The sequence below is a fragment of the Benincasa hispida genome, chromosome 11, assembly GCF_027475165.1.
Source record: "Benincasa hispida cultivar pf3 chromosome 11, pf3_genome.v1.1, whole genome shotgun sequence".
Lineage (NCBI taxonomy): Eukaryota > Viridiplantae > Streptophyta > Magnoliopsida > Cucurbitales > Cucurbitaceae > Benincasa > Benincasa hispida.
The window spans coordinates 21,865,135-21,871,134 of NC_143488.1; positions in this window are offsets into that span (position 1 = coordinate 21,865,135).

Here is a 6,000-nt window from a genome sequence, read left to right on the forward strand (position 1 = left end):
TAGGTGGAACCATTAAAAACATGGGAAGAAGGGAGAGTTGGGGTGAGTTGGTAAAATATACCACTCAATTCCACCGACATTTAAAGTTGTAGGCCAAACAAAGAGTTAATGACTAGTATCAGGCTCTGGGAACCACCTCTGATGACAAACTTCGTTGACCCAACTCTGACGATAACTTCGTACGACCAACTTCGACGACCAATTTTGGGCTCCGACAACCATCTCCGATAACAAACTCCGATAATCAACTTCGACAACCACCTTCGTAGGCTTCGACAATCATCTATGACTACAAACTCCGATGAAAACCAATTTCGATGACCACTTACGTGTGAGTGACTCCAATGATCAACATCAGGCTTCAACAAACACCTTTGATGAAAAAAATCCTACAACCAACTCTATTACCACCTTTATGTGATCAATTTCGATCTTCCACAACCACCTTCGGCTACAAACTCCAACAAAAATTATCTTCGACGATCAACTTTGATAACTATCTTCGCGCGACCAACTTTGACGACTAATTTGGGCTCCGAAAACCACCTTCGAAAACAAACTCCGTCTACCAACTCCAATACCACGTCCATGCAACCAATTTCAAGCTTTGATAACCATTTCCAACTAGAAACTCTAGCAAAAATCATATTTGATAATCAACTTCGACAATCACTTTCTACTATTATAAGACTTATGACTATTAAAGTATATTGTAGGGTTGTTGATTATATAAATAATAGTATTTTGTTTACATTAAGTGCAATGTTTATACAATTTGTAACACATATTTTTGTTTAATTGAATTCACATATCAAATGAGTATTAATAATATTTGAAAAAGTATGTACGTAGTTGAGTAGTATACAATACATAATAAAAAAGAAATAGTGAAAAATGAAGAATTGTTCTCTAATGATCCTCCAAATTTTGGAAAAATTGAAAGTAAAATTATGAAGAAATGTGGTGCCATTCTATTAGCTGTTTAGATGATGGGAGAGATTCAATTAAAAAAATTCAAAACAAAGTAAAAATACAAAGCAACACTAGGTAGAAGAAAAAAAGAAGATGATTATGAAATTCATGGAAAAAAAATTAGGAATAAAAAGTTTTGATTTCTCTTTTATTCATTTTATTTAACTATATTCCTACAAGAAATGTAGTAGATTAATCGTTGGTCATTATCCAAAAAATTGAAAGAAAAAAAATTGCAATCTATATTTTATTCAACACAAAATGGATAGAATTATTGAATAAAAAAGTTAAAAAAAAAGCAGATATTTAGAGATAAAAAAAAATTACACCAGATACTCTAGACATATGGACTCAACTCTGCATCACAAACACAGAATAAAAAAAGTGCTAACTTAGTTGGATGCTACATTTGGTAGACTTTTTATCTCAAGGATTTACACCTCATACAACAAGTGATGTGTTATGAATTCCAACCTTTAGCCCTCTTCTTCTCTCTTAAAACACCTTGAAAAATAGAGAGTGAGAAAAAAAAGGTATATTGGAAAACTTACAACTGTTCTTGTTTTTATTTTTTATTATGTTTTTCTCATATGAATGTTTGTCTACCTTTACATGTATTTACTTTATATCTATTATTACTGTATTTTATTTTCAGTTTATTATTACTTTTTCTTTGTTCATCATGTCCTTCATAGCTTCTTGCTTATAAGAAAAAAAGAAGTAAAATATTTGTTGTAAAAAAGATATGAGATTAAGAAAAAGGGACAGTAACATATCTTAGAGTGAGGAAGTTGTGCTCTTACTGTGATAAAAAAGAAAAAAAAATTAGCCAACTTGTTGAAGAAGTGTGTTGGAGAAAAGAAGAGATGGAAGGAAAAATCTAATTTAAAGAGAAGAAGAATGAAAAATATGATTTTTTAGCTACTTTTTCAGTTATTAGGTTTTTGTCCCATTGGATTTGATGGCTCCCCAAAGAAGCTATTTTTAAGTATCTAATCTCACTCGGTCGTTATGTTTAATGTGGGAAAATATCTTTATTTGTAAGAACTCAAGCAAATCATGCATTCCTGAGTGCTACGTGTTGTTTGAGGTTAATTTAGAGCTATTGGGAATCATCCTGAATATTTAGGCTTCAAAGGAGTGAGAAAAGGTCAAGAATGCCCCATATAAGGGGCAACGCCATGCAAGTGTCATTGAACGAATCACAAAAGTCAGCCTCAACGTGTGACACCCCAATGCTCTGGAGATTGATGAAAAATGAAAGAGTGCAATATCGTGCAGCGTTGTGGCAAAGGGCTTCAGCACTGCGGGCACTATGACAATTTTTATAAAAACTGCAGCTTTGGATTTTAGGGTTTTTAGACTGTATTTCAATGGAGGTAGATGGAAATTCTTCTTCTTCTTCTATTCTCCTTCTCTTCTCTTATCTCAGAACTTTATTTTGGGTTGTAATCAAACATTGGAGCTTCCTAAGATCTTCTTCTTTATGGATTGTTAAGGCTAGTAGGATTTCTAGTTTTGGGAGTAAGAACCCCAATGTAATTTTTTCGAGATTTCTCTTAGTTGATTGAAGGCATTTGATTTATTTTCTTTGAATCTTGTTGTATTAAGATGTATATTTGTGAATTGATTGACTCCCCTTCCATGGATATATATCTTAGCTATTGATTTGGCTTACATATTTCTATTTGTTTGTTTAGGTTAATTCTAACAAGTAGCAAAGGTTGTATCCATGTACGGTAAGGAATATAGACTTCCAATAGACATTAAAATGCATCCTCGATTTGGATTCATACATAAATTAGTTAATTAATACAACTACCTAATTGGTTAGCCACACAATAAATTCTAGATGTTAATGCAAATGTTTAATTAATTCTATGTGGATACTTTCGAACCCAATAGGACTAAAGTATTTAGATTAATTAAGGCTTCAGCTTTAGTTGATAATTAATGTGCTTGCTTGGTTTATCCAACGTGTTAGCAGTATCTTATACCAATGAGTTGGTTGGGTCAACTAAGTTGTTGCGAACACATAAATCGAATGTAATGTAATGAAGAAAAGCCTATGATCAGAATTGCATTGGAACCTTTTCTTGCTTTTAGAATTAGACTTTTTAATTTTAGATCACATTTATCTATTTTCTTTTATTTTAATGCACGCTATTTTTGTCCTAACCAATCACCCTCTCACCCTCCCATTTACTGCTATAATTAGAATAATTGGCATTAGAAACATATCTCGCTCTTCTCTGCAACTCGACTTGGTTTGGCCATTGATGCAACATTTTGATATTAGTTATTGAATAAATAAAAAATTGTACGTGTATTTTATTGGTCATTTGCAAGAGACAGCAAAAGCCTAGATCAAAATATAATTTGCTTAATAAGGTTTTAATGATGCAATTTTTTATAGGGTAGTTGCAAAAATGGCAAAAAAAAATTATAAAAATGATAAATTTAGCAACAATTTTTTTAAACTTACAAATATATAGCAAAAAAAACATTAGATATGATTTTTGTTCTTTATTATTTCAATTTTACCCTTTTTGATGTATCTAACCCCACTCAGACCAAGACATAACTTTTATTTGTTCAAATAGAAATTAAGGAGAAGTAGGGTAGGAATAATTAATCTCTTTATGATAAACGGATTCATTTTGCAAGTTTGTTATTGCAGCTAGTTCCTACAAAGGATTAGACTAATGACGCATACAATACTTGAATCTTGATATAGATACTACATAGTTAGCTCTCATCTTTCAGAAACTACGAGTGCAATAAGAGCATCCGTCGACAAAAGGATCATCCTAAGATGATCATCACTTGGCTATTGAGAGATAATCAAATCAGATAGTTCAAGGGGAATTTGTATTAGAAACATACCTTTTCTCTCTCTATTTTTTTTAAACAAATAGAGATGTTTTGTCTATAATTAAAATATCATAAAGATTACCATATATAACATAGAATCTCATCGCCGACTCCCTGTAGTCAAGCTTCTCGATATGTAATCATACCCCGAGAAGTAGAAAGACTTACAATGCTCATTCATCATAGAATTAGATGGAAGGGCAGAGACCTTTGGTGTCCTCTCCAGTCAAGAATTGGGGTCTTACAATCACAAGTCGATATGATTTCTCTCATGCGTTTCTTCATTCATGGTTCGATATTCTGGTATCCTAGGCATAGAGGAACCACTCCAGTCCATTCCAAACTTAGTGGTTAAACTCTAATGCGATAATGATACTATAAGGGAGGTCCTACGAAAAAATAATTAAATTCCCTTAAATAATTTGAACAATTCAAATTATTCCAAAAATAATTATTCCTTATTTTATTAATCAACATTCATTAACAGCCAGTCACTCCACTAAAGACCGACAGTTGAACTCTTTGCACTATAGATATATTCCTATATCCATAGATTTAACCAATCAGTAGTAAGTTACCCTTCATGAATTGGTCATAACTACAACTGGGTCAAATTACTATATTACCCCCATAGTTACATTTAAATCATAAATACCACTGGTCCCTCTATTAAACCACTACTACATAAATTGGATTACTTGACGTTTTTCTATTGCCAAGTAAAGGATATACTTGGCACTTATAAAAGCGTCGAGTATTATAATATCAAGTACAGTGTGATAACTTGACTCCGAAAAAAGTCAAGACAAATGTTTCTTGATACAATTTTCGTGTCAAGAAAGATGATACACTTAACATTGGTGGTATGTCAAGTTTATTGATTCTTGACATTTATTATGTATCATATATGATAACTCTTTGAATTTTTTTTGTTGGGGTTGATGCCCTGAAGTCTCGTATCATGTAGTTTGTAAACTGTTTGTACGAATGCTTGTGTTGTATAATATATGATATTTACTTCACATCTCCATTTTGCTCAGTTGTATGTTTTATTTGCTTTACCACAAGCCAATAAACATAAAGTCCCTGGTTATCTGTATGTAACTTAAGCATGTTTGTGGTGACATACACGTGGATCATGTCTTGAGTGATAACCAAAATGGTCTGTAGTATATGAATATAGAAGGGAAACCTTATCCTGGTAAAGTTACAGATGTGGCCCGCTTCGTAGAATGGTTACAAATGTTGGGACTTGTCACAGATGGTCTGATCCTGATCATTCGTGTAAGGGACATGCGTGTGGGGGCGTCCTATACAGAGAGTTTGTATAAGACCTGACCACGAAGTGTTAACGTCTCATTGTATAACACCGTTCATGAGAGAGACTTCACTTCACTAGGATGACCATAGGTAACATGACTTCAATCTTGAGTGGGTTTGGAACTCTTGCTATTGAGGGTGGTCCTTTGATTTGTATGAGTATGAGTGGCCACGTCGCAGATTCAAACCTACTATTTTGGGAATTCGTCTAATTTGGGAGCTGGGAACTCAACTACACAAGATAGAATTCACTCCTTCCCTGAGGTAGGGGTGAGTAGATAGATAGCTCCCTTAAGGGCTGATTCCAGGAATTGAACGATATGGCGCCACACACCTTCTCTTGGCCCGAGAGGTGTTCACACATAGTTGGACTATGTTGTATTGTTCATTAGAGGAATCAATGGTACTTAAGGAGTGAGATGTAACTACATGGGAAAAACGGTAAATTGGCCCAACTGTACTTACGTGCGTCTGTAAAGGGTTATCATACTCATGATTGGTTATATCCGATGGACACATAAATATATCTATAGTAAGAAGAGTTCAATTCTTGGTATTTAGTGGAATGTCTGTCAGTTAACGGATGGTGGATCTCGTAGCTAAAGAGTTTAGTCAGCTATTCACGTAATATTGGAGCTTCGAGCCACAGGTCCATTAGGTCCACTAGGTAGCTTGTATAAAGTCGAGAATCAGTGTTTGGGTCAGTTGAAAATGTTCAAATTGACAAGAAGAAGTTCGATTACATATGATATAATCGAATTGGTTAACTATATATGATATAATTGGCTAAATGTAAGAGATACGTTATTATGGAGGAAATTAGACATAAATATG